The sequence below is a fragment of the Lepisosteus platostomus genome, chromosome 14 (genome assembly GCF_059453375.1).
Source record: "Lepisosteus platostomus isolate fLepPlt1 chromosome 14, fLepPlt1.hap1, whole genome shotgun sequence".
NCBI classification, from domain to species: Eukaryota; Metazoa; Chordata; class Actinopteri; order Semionotiformes; family Lepisosteidae; genus Lepisosteus; species Lepisosteus platostomus.
In genome coordinates this window covers 34,633,430-34,652,271 of record NC_142624.1, presented here as the reverse complement: position 1 = coordinate 34,652,271, position 18,842 = coordinate 34,633,430, and positions in this window count along the sequence as shown.

The following is an 18,842-nucleotide window of genomic DNA, read 5'->3' as shown; positions in this document are numbered from 1 at the left end:
CGTGTGGAGATTGTTGCAGGGTCACACCTCGAGCCACGGGGACGTCACGGCCACCCCAGCTCCGGGGCTTGGAGTGAAACCATCAATCCATCAGTCCATCACAAGAATCCCTTCATACTGCACTGTTTGATCCCAGAGGATCCCAAATCCCAAAGCTACACCTACACATTGGAGGGGACCCTCCTCCTCCACCACTGCAGTGCAGCCCCGCCTGGTGGCCGTTGGCCCAGTGGCCCGGTGATCTGGAGGCCCGGTGATCTGGTGGCTGTTGGCCCAGTGGCCCGGTGATCTGGAGGCCTGGTGATCTGCTGGCTGTTGGCCCAGTGGCCCGGTGATCTGGAGGCCTGGTGATCTGCTGACTGTTGGCCCAGTGGCCCGGTGATCTGGAGGCCTGGTGATCTGGTGGCTGTTGGCCCAGTGGCCCGGTGATCTGGAGGCCTGGTGATCTGGTGATCTGGTGATCTTATGATCTATACTGTCCAAGCCAGACAGCCAAGTGTCAGACAAACACACTGGCATTACATAATCTGCTAAGAAGCCACAGATAAGCCCCCCTTTGAATTGAATCCAAAGCCCCATTTCAGACTGAGGACTCAGAGGTGGAGACAGGCTGAAAACCAGGGAGCCCACAGCTCTGGAGAAGTGGGGAGGACCACCCACATTTCACAAACCTGGGGTGTCACTGTGTGCCTGTGAATGACTGTGGCATTCTGGCAGCTTCAATTGTAAACAATTATGAGTAAAATCTCCCTTTCATTCTTCTTATAAGGGCTGGCGATAGTACCCTTGTACATTGCACCTTTTAAGCAATGCGTTAAAGAGCTCAAATGTCTTACATTGCTATCGTCAAATACGGAAGAGGCGGTAAGTCTGGATGCAACTGGAAACTGTAAAAAACTGCAGCAAAGCAAACTAGCAGGCACAGAGAGGAGCAGTGGGGTGTGAAGAAACAGGAAGGAGGAACAGAGAGCTTGTCACGGTGGGGACAGTGCAGTTATCAGTTGATCACAGGATCCTCTGGTGCTGGCTGATGCACTTTATGTCAGAAACAAACAAAACAGGAGTTCGAAGGTCCACCTGAGTCTCAGTCACCGGGACAACAAACAAACTACAACTACCGCCCCTCCCTGTGACAGCCTTTATTAAGAGCAAACACATGCACTGACAAATATCAGCTTATCTCCCCAGTCATCAGCTGCCCTTATCTGCTAGAACCTTTTAAGCACTGCTCTGTGGATTAATAGACAGCCTTGACTCTGAGCTCACCTGTGTCACTACAGAGTCTTTATCTGTCTCTACCGTGTCAGTTAAAACAATTATTAAATGAACAAAATAAGGCACGGAACAGGCAGATGGAAATAATTAGGTTTGAACTACAAAGATGCAACTACATTCCACATGGTGAAGGGCTCTGGGCTGTGGAAGGGAAGGACTAGGCTACAGGTGTCTCTGTTTTTCTCTCTTATAGTAAAGTGCTTCTTCTTAAGGCCCATAGTCCACAGCGGCACGTAGTGCAGGGAGACATTCATGTCGGCTGTTGTTTGTATGTGGCCTACTTTTCCCGGTAGGCAAACTATAGGGAGAATTAATTAATTGAGGATGTGGTGGACAATTTGCCAGCAGTTTTATTAAGAGAGGTAAATAAGAAAACCCTGCGTTTGTCACAGATCTACACACATCAAGGTCTTGGAAGACTGTTGCTGTAATGTTGAAAGCACAAACATAGCTTCCCCGGCCTAAACCATTGTTCTGGAATTGCTAGAGTGACATTGAATATTCTTATACACTTTTTATCTTTGGGTTCCATTTTGTTCTAAATCTTTTAATAATATTTTACGTAATTAATATGTCGAATCGGAGTATTTGGTTTCCACAAAGCATATTTACATATCCCCAGTTTAGCTCCAGGGCAGATTTCCTGGCCGCTCCAGGCGGTGGCTCTGTGGCTCAGGATCTGTGCCTGTGACTGGGAGGTTGCCGGTTCAAATCCTGCAGTTGGCAGAGGAATCCTACTCTGGTGGGCCCCCTGAGCAAGGCCCTTCACCCCAGCTGCTCCAGGGGCGCTGTATAAAAGGCTGACCCTGCGCTCTGACCCCCAGCTTCTCTCCCTGTCTGTGTGCCTCATGGAGAGCAAACCAGGGTATGCGAAAAGACAAACTCCTTATACAAGGAAATCGCATAGGGCTGATGAAGTTACGTTATGTTAGGACTTTGCAGTCGGACTCACGAGAGTCCTGCGGGTCCTGGGGCCGGAGCCGGAGGCAGCACTGGAGCGGGGCGGAGCTGCTTGCGCTGTGCTGGTATGTGTGCTCCAATAAAGGCCTGCGCTCTGTTGTGCTGGTGTCCCAGGGGCTTTCTCAGTGACTTCCCCTGGCTCCAGCCCTGTGACAGTGCCGCGCTTCGACTCCCAGCCCTGTCTCTGCCCCAGCACTCTTTGTCTGGGCTCCATGTCTGTCTTGTGTTTGTTCTAATATTAGTGATGTTTGATCTGGGCTTGTTTTCCGTTTGCTTGATTACTTTATTTACATTATTGGGTTGCAATGTGTAATCAGCCTGCATCCCTCGGCTGCACTGTGCGGTTTTTATTTTCTAGCTGTTCCGCTGACTCTCTGTTGCGTTGTTTTGTCTGTCTTGTTTTTCTGGACTGCCCCGTTTTCAGGAATAATTAAACAAACTCAGGAGTGGTTCACAAACATTCCTGGAAAATGAGACTGCGCCCCAAATCCCAGATACGGACTCGAGGGAAGGGGGCAGGAGTGTGCTCTGCGAATTGTGCGCTGGGTGTCCAGAGAGATGCATCTTTTTTTTCTGTTTATTACAGCAGAATCCGAGACTCCACTGGCAACATCTCTGCCAGCTCCCTCTAGCAGTGCAGCATGCCTGAGAGCTCGTTGCTTTCATTCTAGAAAGAATAACAGCTCTAATAAGAATTATAGTGATAATAGAAAGAAGTGAAGCACGAGAGAGGCCCGAGAGCACAGGGATTCAGCGCCTGACGGAGGGAATCGGGAAGAGTGGCGCTGCAGGGGTCTAGTGCCCCACGGGGATGAGACTGGGGTACGCCGGGAGTTCGGACGTGAATAAAGTATTTTACCACACGCCACTGCGAATGCACAGACGAGGCATCCGTCTTGTGAGGAGAATAGGGAGTGCTGCTGGAGCCGTGTCCCGCCGCCAGGGTGTGATAGTGATTAATGCAGCGGAGAGAGAGGGTTCACGCTGCGTCTCTGATCCTGTGAGCTGGGAGGGAGGGGGGGGGCGCTTGTGCCTGCTGTCTGTTTATTATTGCTATCGTACCCCTGGACAGATTAACATGCTTCATGGTGTCTGCTGCTCAGAGACCTTTAGCCTCTGCTGTTTCCTGTGTCTTTCCGCGAAACTGTGAAGTGAAGTACCTCTTAATGGTATGCTGATAGTTTATAATGTGCTGATAGACTACTAATGTGACCTTTAGCTACCAGCCAAAACAGCTGAAATCTAATCCCGCTGCAACGTTAGTTTTTCAAGCTTTGCGAGAGTCACGCATGCACATGCTCTCCCTCTGCCGTCTAGGAAAGCGCAGGGGGAAATCCCGGCTCTGTCGCCGCGATTTCGTTTAAAAAAAAAAACTTTTTGGTCACAACCCATCTCAACGTAAAGCCCAGGAATCTTAAAAATCCGGGACGAAAATCTGGAAGGTGCCTTAGCTGGTAACAAACGGTGGAACGCTTGCCTCTTTCAGCGCCGAGGAAATCTTGATCCCCGGCCAAATGTCGCAGTCTGTTCTGGAGCCGAGCAGCCGAAGCAACAGGGCCCTGCCACAGCAGGATCACCTCAGCCGCGCACTCCTGAGTCGCTTCTCCTACCGAACGATGTCACACCTCACTTCCAAACACACGGCAACAAAACACAGGCTCTGCTCAACTCATCTGCTAAGAGGTGTGGGAAATAAGACCACTTTCACCCTCTTAGCAGGCTTTTAGCTTTCAAACATGCTGGAGCGGCTTCATTCTGTTCTCTTGGACCACAGACCCATTCTGCCCACGGAGCCTCTCGGTCCAGCGCAGGCCGGGAGAGGACAGGGAGAGCCAGTCTCCCAGCTCCTCGTACGAGCAGAGCAGGTTCTCGTCCGGAGGTGACCGGGATCAGACTTTGTACAGTTGGCGTGTCAGTACCGGCCTCACTCCTGCAGAAGTGTGATTTTTAGAGAAACTGGTTCAGGTCATTCAAATAGTTGAAAGATGAAATACTTCGATCCACTTTATTCGACTCCATTAAATGGATCTAGAGACGTGACACCAGCCTCACGGTTCTGGGGTGTCAGATAAAGGTTTAGATGACCTGCTGGGAACTCTTTTCCCCTTAACTCAATCTAAAATAGAGTATTTTAAATTTGAATATATTTTAAACAATTTGTTATCACTTTATCTCAGACAGTAAGGGTGTTTGATTTTCACAATACTTCAAAAAACAAAATATTGTTACATTCAACACAACATTTTATGTTCAAATGTAGCAAACTAGGTTTTTTTCAAACAGTATTCCATTCCATTTTATTGGAGTGAACTAAACCACTCTCTAACTAGAAGTGATACACCGACAAGTAAACCTCAGCCTGAGCTAGCCTCAGTTCATACAATCATTTAGAGAAAAACACTAAATCACTGAGATGCACCGTGAAAACCTAAAACAAAAAAAAATGAAGACATTAATTCTTAAGATGAAACAGAATCTGTAAACATCCGCCTGCATTAGCAATCTGATTTAAGTCGTTTGAGACAAACGTGGCTCGATGGCACATGGTGTAGGGATAAGCCTAGTAAGTGATGAACATGCTGACACATTTGGTGTGTGCACAGCTCGTGACTGTCATCCAGTTTAAAGTCTAAAACCCGGTGGAGACGTGGGGTCCAGCCTTTCTCTGAAGGATGGACTCCCAAGCCCAGCAACTCGTTCCCACTTCCTCCCTCTCTCCCCACCATCTCCCACATCCCTGCTAATGCAGAACACATTGAGGGCCATCGACCAGGCCAGGCAGCAACTAATTGGGCTGAGAGACTCGGCGCAGCCACTTAATCAGCCATTATTTATGGGTCTCGGTGGTTTAAATCAACAAGAGCAGGAACTGGGGCCAGGCCTTATGGGTTTATAACTGCTGTCAAAATAATCACATACAGATATGTTCATCAGCTAAAAACCAGCCTACCTCCCCCCTCCCTGCTGCTCAGTCCCCACCCCCTTACCCACCCCACACAGCCCTCTTCCAGGAAGGGCAGTCAGACTGCCAATCGAGGCAGAGGCAGGCTGAGCACAGACACAGCTGCTCCTGGGCTCTGGACAGGCCAGGCTCAGCACAGACACAGCTGCTCTTGGGCTCTGGACAGGCCAGGCTGTGCACAGACACAGCTGGTCCCGGGCTCTGGACAGGACAGGCTCAGCACAGACACAATTGCTCCTGAGCTCTGGACAGGACAGGCTCAGCACCGACACAGCTGCTCCTGAGCTCTGGACAGGCCAGGCCAGGCTGAGCACAGACACAGTTGGTCCTGGGCTCTGGACAGGACAGGCTCAGCACAGACACAGCTGCTCCTGAGCTCTGGACAGGCCAAGCCAGGCTGAGCACAGACACAACTGCTCCTGAGCTCTGGACAGGCCAGGGAAGGCTGAGCACAGACACAGTTGCTTCCGGGCTCTGGACAGGACAGACAGCACAGACACAGTTGCTCCTGAGCTCTGGACAGGACAGACTCAGCACAGACACAGTTGCTCTTGGGCTCTTGACAGGCCAGGCTGTGCACAGACACAGCTGGTCCCGGGCTCTGGACAGGACAGGCTCAGCACAGACACAATTGCTCCTGAGCTCTGGACAGGACAGGCTCAGCACCGACACAGCTGCTCCTGAGCTCTGGACAGGCCAGGCCAGGCTGAGCACAGACACAGCTGGTCCTGGGCTCTGGACAGGACAGGCTCAGCACAGACACAGCTGCTCCTGAGCTCTGGACAGGCCAGGCCAGGCTGAGCACAGACACAGCTGGTCCTGGGCTCTGGACAGGACAGGCTCAGCACAGACACAGCTGCTCCTGAGCTCTGGACAGGCCAGGCCAGGCTGAGCACAGACACAGCTGGTCCTGGGCTCTGGACAGGACAGGCTCAGCACAGACACAGCTGCTCCTGAGCTCTGGACAGGACAGACTCAGCACAGACACAGTTGCTCTTGGGCTCTTGACAGGCCAGGCTGTGCACAGACACAGCTGGTCCCGGGCTCTGGACAGGACAGGCTCAGCACAGACACAATTGCTCCTGAGCTCTGGACAGGACAGGCTCAGCACAGACACAGCTGCTCCTGAGCTCTGGACAGGCCAGGCCAGGCTGAGCACAGACACAGCTGGTCCTGGGCTCTGGACAGGACAGGCTCAGCACAGACACAGCTGCTCCTGAGCTCTGGACAGGCCAGGCCAGGCTGAGCACAGACACAACTGCTCCTGAGCTCTGGACAGGCCAGGGAAGGCTGAGCACAGACACAGTTGCTTCCGGGCTCTGGACAGGACAGACTCAGCACAGACACAGTTGCTCCTGAGCTCTGGACAGGACAGACTCAGCACAGACACAGTTACTCCCGGGCTCTGGACAGGACAGGCTGAGCACACACACAGCTGCTCCTGAGCTCTGGACAGGCCAGGCCAGGCTGAGCACAACACCAGGGAACTGACAGGGCTGCAGAGGAAGAGTCAAGAACCGGGAGACAGGGGAGGAACAAGAGGAGTTGAGAGAGGCTTAGTGAATGTGAATGAAAAAGCATAGAGGTGAAAAAGAAATAGCACTAGGTCAAAGACAAGGGGTTCTGCAGACCTTTGATGGTGATTTTCTAAGGAAATAAAGCCAATATAAATCACAGCATGAAACATGCAGCACCATTTGCACTATAGATGGTATGTTATGTAAAGCCAAGAAGAGTCAAGAGGCAGTAGGATGGTGAAGATCAGGGACTCCGTTTAACAGCTGAACCTGCAAAAGTATATTCACGAAACTAAGGCAATGACCTCTTGATGTAATAATCCTGACGACAGAAGCCAGAATGTCAGTGGAGGCTGGGCGGGGCTGGGGGCAGGGACACGCAGTGCTGCCCAGACAGCCGCAGATCGAGTCTGCGGGCCGGAGCCATCACTGAGGATTGAGCACTTGTTTTATTAAACTATCCAAGGCAATTAGGCCGGAAGGAGACTATGTGTGAAAACATTTGTTCCCCAGATTCAGTTTCTTTCTGCGCTGTCGACGGCATCATGATGGAGTGTCCGGAATTGGGGATGGAGCCAAGCCAGAGCTCAGTCTGCTCTGGAGGCTGGCCAGGACCCTGGGGTTAGTGCCCCACTCCGCTCACACACAGCCTGGGGAGCACGGGCACAGGACAGCGCTCTGCCTGAGCAGTGTGAGAGCTGAACAAACACAGCCCTCTCCATCCCCCTCAACCCCTCAGCCAGTACAGGACTCGAGAAGAGTGTCGTTAACTGTAATCCTGAATGCATGCTGATCTCAGGCATGCAGAAGTTATGAACACGTACTGTAAATGTGAACATTTCCTTCACTGATTCACCTGGGTAAGTATGACGTTTTTCCATTGTTTTTCAGTCCCGTGTACGCAGGGGGGATCCGGAGAACGGTCTGGAGTCTGGAGAGGGAAAGGGGGAAAGGTCTGAAGAGAAAGAGACAGCGAAGGGGAAACAGAAACAGAGGGATGTTATAGTCGTGTTCAAGGAACGAGGAAAGAGCAGTGGAAGAAAAATACGAGCTTTGAGGCTGTGAAGGGAGAGAGAAAACGGGAATGTGCCAATATGTGTCATACACTGCAGCACCTGGTTTCTCTCAGAGCTCGGGGCCTGTCAAGGACAAGGCCAAACCTGTTTGTCTTCCTCTGCTCCGTGAGGAGATCAGGCTCCAGGGTGGCTTGCCCGTTGGCTGGGGGTCTTCCTCTGAGTGCTATTAAGGCTGTCTGGCTGATTGGGGGTTAATCTGAGGGAGGGATTCAAAACCCTGTTTCAGACTCGGCGCAGGAGACTAAGCCGCAGGGACACGAGAGGAAATGAGGAGAAAAGCACATTCAGGACAGGGAAAAGCAAGTGTCTTCTCACAGAGGAGCCCTGGCAGTGCTCTAGTGTACCCTCACAAACGGAAGGGTGTTCACCTGTAAGCAACGTTGGCCACACTCTGAGATTGCCAGAGAAATTGGGCTTGAAAACCCCTAACCTGAACAACACTGCTGCTCTAATCCAAATGCTCTGATTCAGGACAGATGTCTTTCAGACTGTCTTTCCTCAACTCCCAACAGCTTCCCTTGCTCATCCTTCTCTAATGCTGACTTTTTCTGCTCCCCCTTGCTTAAGCCACCCCTGCTGCTCTGTAGTAGTCTCCTTCCAGCCTGTCTCTTCTGCTCATGATCTCAGCTAGTTAACTTGTTAACTCAATCCTATGCCTTCCTTTCCTCGTGTAAATGTTTGTCCTCTTTACAGTCTTGTACCCCTCTATTCTGCATTAACCCCAAAATACATGCTTAGCTTTTCCTCCCTTCTGTGTCTTTCAGTATATATCAGCCTCCTCTGAGGCTAAACCTCTATCAATTTCATGTTAACAGGCTCACAATCTTGTAAACGCTGCAATACCGGATTTAACTTGTAACTTCAAAGACACAGAGCCTAAGGAACAGAATTATATTTAATATATAAAAACTCGGGTGCTAACTGTGTGGAGTTGTATGTTCTCCCTGTGCTCATGTACAGTAGGTTTCCTCCCATAGTCCCAAAACGTACTTCTAGGTTAATTGGCTTCTGGGGAAATTGGTCCTGGTGCGAGTGTTTGTTTGCCCTGTGTTGGTATGGCGTCCTGTCCAGGGTCTATGCTGTCTTGTGCCCATTGCTTGCAGGGATAGGCTCTGTCTCCTCCACGATCCTGAATTGGACGAAGTGGCTAGAAAGAGGATGGATGCTATCGAACGAAAGAAGTCTCAGCTTCAAGCCTCACCTGGGCTCAGGTCAACTTTGAATCAGACCGTGGCTACTTGATGTGTAACTGAATTGGGAAATTAACTCACTAAAGCTGAGGCAATTGGTCATAATAAAGCACTACACATCCCAAAAATGTGTCCTGAATATTTTGTCTTTTGATCACTGTCATTGAGCCTGTGATTTCTTTCAGCAAAGAACATCAGATATTCTTTTGTTATGCATCTTCTCTGGCCTGCTGAGAGCTGTGAGCCCTTCTTGGGGAGGATTGTGGGTAATATCTGGTTTGTGGATACCTGCCCTGTGAGTGGAGGATGTCGGCCTTGAATTAAAATACACTTTTTCTCCTGCCACTATTTTTCTTTCTTATCATAAATACCATCTCCAGTGCCAAGGTTCGTTTGCAACTTCCTAGTCCTTATACCTTCCATAAAATGCTCAGAAAGGTCCAAAACACTCCCCACCTGCTTGCCGCTACACGGGGATACATTTAATCTTCCAAAGACACGTCTGCCTTCAAGAAGGCCCGTCTGTGAGAATCCCTCCCCAGCAAGACTTCAATGCAGGCTCCAGCTGGACTCGCCTAACAAGCACCTGATTGCATGCCCTGCCCAACAGTCTCCTGGCTTTCACCTCCCAGGAGAAGAGTGGCTCCCTCCCATCCGCTTTAGGACTGGTCGTGGTCCACATCTCGGCCAGCCTCTACAGACGGGGGATCAGTGCCGCCCTCTTTATTCCTGTGGGATGGAGCAAGCCTGTGGGCTGCCCACTCCACAGACTCAGTGGAGGACGGTCCTGACACAGCCGGGCCAGGAGCTGTCTCTTGGCGCAGGGACCCTGCATTCACTAAACAGAAAATAAACACCTCCCGCGTGCTGCCCCACGCTAATATCCAGCTCCCTCTTAGTATCACCTGTGCACATTGCATTACAGCTGTTCCATGCAATCACACATATGCCATTATTTCTGAGAAGACCTGGCAGCCTGTCTTCATATTTGCTGAGAATGTCACGTATACATTTGTACTGTATGTTTCTCTTCAATAGATCTAATGCTGTTCTGATCCAGTAACCTTTGCAGAGCTGACTAATTCCTGTAACATGTACTGGGCAAACAGTTACTGTGTTTTTGTGTGCATCCACGGGGGTTCTTTTTGGAGTTGAATGTCTCCTCCAGTGCCTGGTTAATGACGTTAGCTGAATATCCGTTCAATTTCCGAGAGGATTCAATTGTTTTCTGTTTTGAAAGGCAAACTAAGGAAGCCTTGTATACTTGCAGAACACAAAACCAAATAAATAAAACAAATCACTCTCATCCTAAACTGTGTTCAGCGGACATGGAAAGATACACAACAAAGGAAAATAAAGATTTCATTATGTCTTGCCTTCAAAAAACAACAGACTGTACGTTCAGTGACAGTTAACAACACACACCCACTGTGACTTACAGTGCTCCTGAAGGTTCACAGAACGCTGAGAATCGACACTAAAGGGTTCAACTGGCGTATGAGAAGTCACGGGAATTGAGTTAATATATTTAACCCTGAACCACACAGCCCAGAGTTTCACTTGCACATCCCTCCAGCTCACAGAGGACTGGCTTGGCAATCTGAAACACTGGTCAAGGACGTTCTGAAAGCAGGACAAAACCAAAATGAACATTAATGCACACAGGACCTAAAGCACATAGGAACCCCCTCAGAACAAACTACAATATCTCTGACCAAGTTGCTACTTCCAACAAATAAACTATTTTGTCTATTACATAAAATAGCTGCTTGCATTTTTTTCCCTTGGCTGTAAATTACAATGCACATCTCATAATGAAGGAAATAAAACTGCAACAGGACACTGGGCTTGGTGCTCTCACCAGAAGATGGCACGCTACTGAGCACCCCTGATCGCCTGCCAGAGTGCAGCGCAGATGTCCAGGGCTGTGGACACAGAGGACAGCGAGCGGGGAGGCCAGAGGACAGGTCAAGCTGCAGTCGTCTGCAGGGCGCAGCACCTGTGCTGCTTCAGGAAGTGGAGGTTCTGTGTCTGTCCATCCAGAGCTTTTCACCAGCAGGGCTGGATCAGCACTGCGGGGGGTGGAGAGAGCAAGAGAGAGGAAACACTTAGATGACCCTGCTCCTACTACCCCCACCACCCTTTACTTCTAATCCCCTCTTCTCCTTCTATGTCCCTTTTGAACCTGAAACTGCCCCCCCTCACCCTCACCGTCCTTCTCCCTCTCTCGTTCACCCCTTCTCTTGTGACAGACCGACCGCCCTAACAGCCAGAGGAAGTTCTGTTCCCCAGCCAACCTGCCTAGCATCAAACTAAGTGCTCCTGACAGCTAACCACACAGTTATTAACTGTGATTCGCCACCACAGAGCCAGCGCGCGGCGAGGGAGGGAGCGAGGGAGGCCGGGCCCCGAGTGAAGCTCACACACAAAGGGGGCTTTGACAGCCCCCCAGGCTTCAGGGGAAACCACCAGTGCTTTCAGACCTGCGCAGTTATGTGTTTAATATATACTGTCTATGTGTGTGTGCGTGTGTGTAGATAGGCTTCAGATTAATACATCTATTCATATTGGAGCACTGGAAGACGTTTCTGCTGGAATGGAGTCCAGCGGTTAGCGCATCGCAAAAAACACTCGGAGTCATGTAAAAAAAAAAAAGCACGTTGGGTTTTTTGTAACGATAGTGACGATCAAGCCGGATAAATGTGCTTTCTAATCTTCTGCAGTCTGAGGGTATACGGATGTAAATGAGGGCTGCACGGAGGAACACACACCTCCTCGTTACAGACATTAAAACAAGAAACTTCTTTTTTTTTTACGTCAGAACAACATTTTACGTTGCACACCCTTACTGAAGTGAAGTCCGGAGCCCTTTGACTGGGGCAGCTACATGTTGACCGTGCAGCTCTGAGCCCTGGAACCATTCATCTCAGAGCTGCTCTTTGCGCTTGACGCAAGACAGGCTCGGCATTGGTGATCTGCTGAGAAGTGAAGGGAAGCAGCCCAGGATGCAGTTTGGCTTTGACAGAATTTAAAATCTCTGAGAGGTTTCTGACTTTTTCCTCCTGTTATTTTTCCACAACTCCACAGCGCACTTGTTCATGGCCCACGGAACACCTCTGTGCCCGGCACCGGGTCTGGCACACAGAGCAGTGTGACAGAGAAGATCAATTCCACTTGCCACTCATTCGTTAACTTCTGATTCTCCTAATATGTGGATGTGGGCAAAGCGCAGCATATTTCAGGAATGCGCTCTAATCCTGGATTAAAGTATAAAGACTGGGGCACCCTGTCATGCCTTCTGGGACGCTTTGAGGCCGCGTTTTCTGTTGCTGGTTTGCAAATACATAAAACGGGAAAAAAGAAAAACACCCGATTCTCATCTTCTAGAAACGCCTTCGAAATTCATTAGAATACAAAAAAATGTAAGGAAAACATATAAAAAAGACATAACAAGACTTTGACAGAGCTCAGGCCAGAAGTATTTCAATAAACAACAGCTCTACCTCTGTCTCAGAACGGCTTCCTCACTGAACTGGAAACACAAGCCACTTCTCCTGCCCAAGGCTCCTATAATTAGAGACCACAATTCACTGTCAAATAGTTGAGGCTTTCTCTTTTGAGGTGACTCGCTCTTTTTATAGTAACAAGGCACAAAGAGCATCCCTTGGGGACAAAAACGAGTGTCCCTAAAATGTTCAAAGCTGCAACAATTTTTTTTAACGCTTCAGACATCTTTTTTTATTTTTTCCCTCCTTCAATAGAAAACCTAAGTACTGAACACAAGGAAAATTTTAGGTTTGTGTACCGCAGTCTGCGTTTTGGATTTCTCCGCAGTCTGTGCGCTGACTAGTGCAGGACGCAAACCAGAGAGGTCTGTGGAGGTGATGGGAAGTGAAGGATTGTCCTCTGAATTTAGCCTGCAGCCCGACCGCTTGCAATGGGCAGAGAGGAAACCTGAGCTACGCGCGCAACACTTTCGCAGGAAGCAACGTTTAGGAATCAGTTTAACTTCGAAGTCTTTAAGAAGAGTGATGGTCCCAGCGAAAGCAGAAATGAACGTGCATGACCTCATCATTTCTAGAGCACTGATATTCAAACTGCTTACTCATATGCAGTAGTCCCCTTCTGACAGTTCTTCTTTTACAAACATACCATTTATCTAAAACAGCTTAATTCACATATCACAACCTAAACTCTAACACGTTGTTCTAAGCATTACTTACTGGAAAGGATAAAAAGGTATATTATAGGCCTTTTGTAGCATAGCAGACTAGCAGCGGTGTGGATTCTACTGCACTGCGAAGGTCAGGCTCCATTAGCAGAGCACACATCATCAGGTCAGTGTGAATAAGCATTTCCCAGCTCAGCCTCCCACCACAGAGAGTTAGTTACAGATTGTGCAATTATACACTGCGGCCTCTGTGACTTTCTTAACCTTAGGCTACACTTAAAACTATTACTCTCAAAGGCAAGTGCAATCTGTGCACTTATCTGCACGGTGACTGACAGACATCCTGGGAGCCTTGTGCAGGACGGTGCTAGAACAGGACAGGAAAAGGAAAACTATTTTAGGTACAAGTCCGCCCTCTTGTGCCCACCAACGTAACTGCAAGAACAGTTCAAACTAATTAACCTACCCTTACAAACAGATTCAAATGCTGCATCCCCATCACACATTGAATTTGAGAATACAGAGATGCAACTACAGTCTTAGTTATATCTGTGACATAAACGTCTGCGTACAAGAAGCATAAAAAAGCCAGACATAAACTTTGAATTACGCTAGGAAATAACAACAAGAATGGAAAAAGCACTCCTGGTGTTGATTTATTGACTTAACCTCAACACATTGGGATCCCCTGGGTGACAGCTGAAACACGGGAACAGTGGACAGTTACGGTGGACAGTTACGGCTGGAGGTACTCATTCCCAACACACTCCCGATCCCGGGCAGAGGTGAGGAGCGCGGAGATGAGCGAAGACACAGACACACACATGCCGAGAGGCTCCAGAAGTTTGTGGGCTTGCCCCGCTGTCTCTGTCCCGGTCTAGACTGATAATGATTAGCTGAGATGTGTGGTGAGTGGGGGAGGAAGCCCCACTCCTCCCCGCAGTGTTTAATATCTGTGGTTATTCTGTGTGGGAGTTCAAGAAACAAATACTGTGGCCGCGCAGCCCTGCTCTTCCAGATGGGAACGGCCAAAACGGGGCTTTGAAATCTCGAAATGGGAAAATAATAATATTTAAATTAAAGGAGAGGAAGGAGAAGAAAGATAAATTCAAATTAGTTCTGCCAGAATTGCTGGAAACAAAAGGCAAGTCAGAAGGGCAGGATCAGTGGGGCTGTGCTTTGAGGAGAACGCTGGATGCTTCCACACAGCTGCTCTCGGAGAGACCCCACAAACACGTACTGCACACACACACCCACGTCTCCCACCTACACAGCCAGACACACACACACACACACACACACACACACACACACACACACACACACACACACACACACAGCGCACACACTGAAATATCCCTTTTCAACACATCCAACAACATCCACACACAGACACACACAGATCCACGCTATGGGAAACTCAGCTGTGCCGTTGTGTGGGGCCGTGCAGTGACGGGTTCGGAGTCTGCAAAGCCACCTGGCTCACGCCATGGAGACCGGATGGATCGGGAGCGGCGCTCCGTGGATTTCCAGTCTGTCAGCAGGACTTGCTGGACCTGTCCACGCTGATCGAAGGGAAGATCAGACAGATTGTATGGGTGGATAAGACAGACCGTAGTGGGATGGATTGCCGGTTGTAGGCTCAGGACAGAGCGGTGCAGGTACAGTATGTCAGTAAAGGGGTGGAAGAAACCGACAAGCTCAGTGATGAGATTTAGGGAAATCTACCTGCATCTATATTGTATATAATAAACGTAAAAATAACAACATTCAGGTGAATGTCGAACACATTTTCAAACTGAACACATTTTCAAAAACTTTCCCAATGCAATCGCATTTGGGTGGTTTGGAAAATGCAGGACATAAAACAACAATAATGCACCCTAAGCTTTACAAGTTGTCTTGATCGTTTACAGTCAGGATATAGAAACAATATCAAGGCAACTGACGCCCATAAACAAACCTCTGACAGAAACCCAAAACACAGAAACCGGAGACTAAACCTCTTGGAAACATCTTATCCTTCATTACGTCTCTGCCTGCAGAGGTTGAAAATTAGCGATGCGTTTTGAAAAACTGCAGTAAGCATCTTTTTGTAATAAGCAAAACAAGTCTTGCCTGAAAGCCTAAACTCTGCAGTTTTTTTATGTTGTTTGAACTTTGAAAAAAAATAAAAGCCGACTGACCACCCTTCTTGAAATTACCCCAAAATCCAAATAAGTAAATTCAACTCAAAGTGTAATGTTTAAAGGATAAAGACAACCCCAGATTAGGAGTGCTCTAAATGAGCTGCTCGGTGAAAGCACAGTGACAAAACGTGACAAGGCATAGTGTCTGGAGCTGAGAGGATGAATTCACCACTGAGCAGTCTGCATCAGAGCACCAGCCTGCAGTATGTGTCCTGGGCACAGGGCTGAGAAAGAGCAGTCTGGGGTGAAGTGGGCTAGGCAGGGATGTGTGGTAGGAGCTGCTGGAAAGAACAAACGACACAAAAACCAGCGTACTGGGAGAGACTCCTGCCCCTCCTGCTCGCCCGGCTCACAGTAGCTCAAACAGAGCTGTACAGTTTGATAGACCTTTTACACAATGACCTTGCAGTGTGAAAAGCAGTATCAAAACTCAATACCCGCAAAAACTTTGCATCACGTCCTACTTCCTGAACCTCTAAAAGCTCTAAGAACTCCAGCATATTCTTCCCTTAAATGCATGGCGTTTTGTCCTCACAAAAGAGACCGTATTTTAGAGTACATCACAACCTCGCAGTCCCTCGGTTCTTAAAAGCAGCCCGCCTGCTTCAGAAAAGGCTGCAATCACCAGCTGCAACCTCTGTGACTCATTGTCTCCCTCCATATCTTTCCCTCTGCTGAGAAAATACATTTCCTTCCACATCTTAAGAATGTCATCTGAAGTAACAAAAGTACAGTACTCCAACTGTACTAGACTTCTACTGCCCTCTGCTGGTTAGAAATGGACGTTTTACAAACCATTGAACCTTGCTTGAACATGCTATGGGGAATAATTCAAAATGTCTTGTTATTAACTGTGTAATTACACACATTGTTGTGTATTCATATGGAAAAACCAATTCATATCGGGAAAGATGATTTCTGTGAGCTAGGTAGTGCTATGAAGTAAGGGTAGAACCCAGATCCTCTAACACGTGGCCTACTTGTCTGCAGGAATCTCACTGGAACTTCAACTTAGAAACTTCTTCAATGGCTAGAAAAGAAATGTGATAAGTATTTCAGAGGATATAAGAAACAAAGTAGTTGACAGTGCAGGGTGGCCAAAACTCAGTCCTTATTTACTTGTAACCCCCTAATTCTGACTGCCCTCTTAATTATGTAAATGAGGGGCTCACGTATTATTTCACGAAAGGATTCGTAACTATTCATTTTTTTCTACTTCATACACCATTGCATCTCAAGAAACATTTCATCGACAAACCTGAACCCTTTTGGCTAGTGAAGAAAAGACCGGTTCTGCGACCTCCTCCGTTTTCTGTAACTCAGAACAAGACGTAAACATCGGTAAAAGGCAGCGCCGGGGGGCGCCCCTGGACACGGAGGGTCGCCTGGAGGACGTCAGGCAGCCCAGCCACGTCGTCGAAGCCGTGACCCCGGCCTGTTTCAAGAAGCAGCTGGATCTTCAGACTCATCAGCTACTGACTCTACGAAAACGGGCCACCTGAGTCAAATGGTCTCCCCTCGTGTGCAACTGTTCTTATATTGCAAAAAAAATCAAATCTTTTCCACACCTATATTGCCTCCTCCTTCCTACCTACAAAGCAGGGAACACGTTTTACCGAACTCGAGCTCTGAAAATCCCCCACAGCTGGGGCCCAGGGGAGAGTCTGACCCGGGCCAGCGGCAGGGGAAGGCCCACGAGCTGGGGGAGTCAACAGGCTTCTTCGGGTCCTGGTCCTGGTTCAGGTCTCCATATGGACTGCGCCCAGCAGCCTGGCGCTTCTAGAAACAATAAGAACAACTGAAGACATCCTGAAAAGCTTCTTGGTTACATACCTTAAAGACATCACTCCTAAGTGTAAAACACATACAAAGCAAAAATAATGTCATGCAGATATTTTTTTTTTCTGCTCTGAAAGGTGCTGCTCAGAGAGACAATTTATGATGATGTTAATTATTTCACTGGCCAGCAGTTTTAGCATTTGTTTGAGACTCACAGGCGATGTCAAAGTCGAGAGTTTGCTTGTAGCACGCTTGTGACTGTATTCGTAAATATGGTCCTTCACTATAGATATCAAATGCCCAGCGTACTCCATATTGTAATCTAATAACTCTGTAGTAATAATAATGACTCCTTAAGTATTGTTTTCTACACCTTGCTGTATTGATTTAATTGTTCTAGCAGAAAATGTAGTGAACTAATGAGTGGTGAGCTGATTAATCTATGCTTTATGTTACTCTTAGTATCATTATTTTATTTGTAAATGTATGCTTTTCATGTCTCATGTTTTGAGCTTCTTTTATATTTGATGAATTGTATCTCGTGCATTTAAATGAATTTGATCATTTGTAACAGGGGACCCCTGAGACAAATTCCCACTTTCAGTGGGCATTCACGGGCTGACCTCGTACTTCAATACGCTGTTACAACATGCGTGACGTGCTTTTTTAACTGTGGAGTAGCTGGAGACGGAAGATTAACAGCTGTTAAATACGCCGCTTGATGGCAGTTGGATAGCTCCGTGAAGTTGCCCCCCCTACAGACAGCACAAACGATTAAACCCACCTCATTCGTTAGTGCTGTGTTTGTGCCGGTTTGTGCCGTTGAAAGTACCGTTTGTGCTGCTTTCGTTCCCGAGATACAGCGCCTTGTGTTTCCGGTGATCACGTGACCATGCACGGTGACTTTGACCTCCAGTGACCCCGTCTCCCGAGTTCAAGCGCTATGTTAAAGTTTAGCTCGTAGCCTTAACATTTTAAAGACAATCAATATCCATAAACATATGAGCCTTCTTAGAAGTGAATAATACTAAGACATGACGCATGCCAACAAGTTAACCATCTATGACATAAACCTGTGGTTGTAATGTATGTAAAATCACCGTGATTGTAAGATCGATGTTTTTTATTTTCTAAGGCACGGTCTCCTTTTCTTTCCCTACCGTGACACTCTGTTGCCAAACGCGTAACTGTGGGATACCATCGCGACAAGACCTCCGCAGCAAGTCATGATAGGAACCCCATGTATATCGCATGTATATCGCGGCAGTGTATATCACGACTGGTGCCTTGCTTTCATGCCACTCTGGCACAGCTGTCGCAACAAACGTCTCATATCGGGACATGGTATACCCAGATAGGACGTGTCGCTATACATGGGCTTTGTGTCACGACATGGGGTCAGCATATCCTGTCAGGATATGTCCTATCACAACATATAGACTCCGTGTTGCAACATGGGGGGTGGGCATTTTGTCGGGGTATGTCATATCGCGATATAGTGCCTTTCATGTCGCGACATAGGGAGGGGCATTTTTTGCCGGGGTATGTAATATCGCGATATGCGGGCTTCATGTCACGACATGTGCGTGAAAGTTCGTGTCATATCGCGATACATGGACTCCATGTCGCGACATGGGGGGGTGGGCTTATTGGCTGGGTATGTCATATCGCGATATAGGGCCTTTCATGTCGCGACATAGGGAGGGGCATTTTTGCCGGGGTA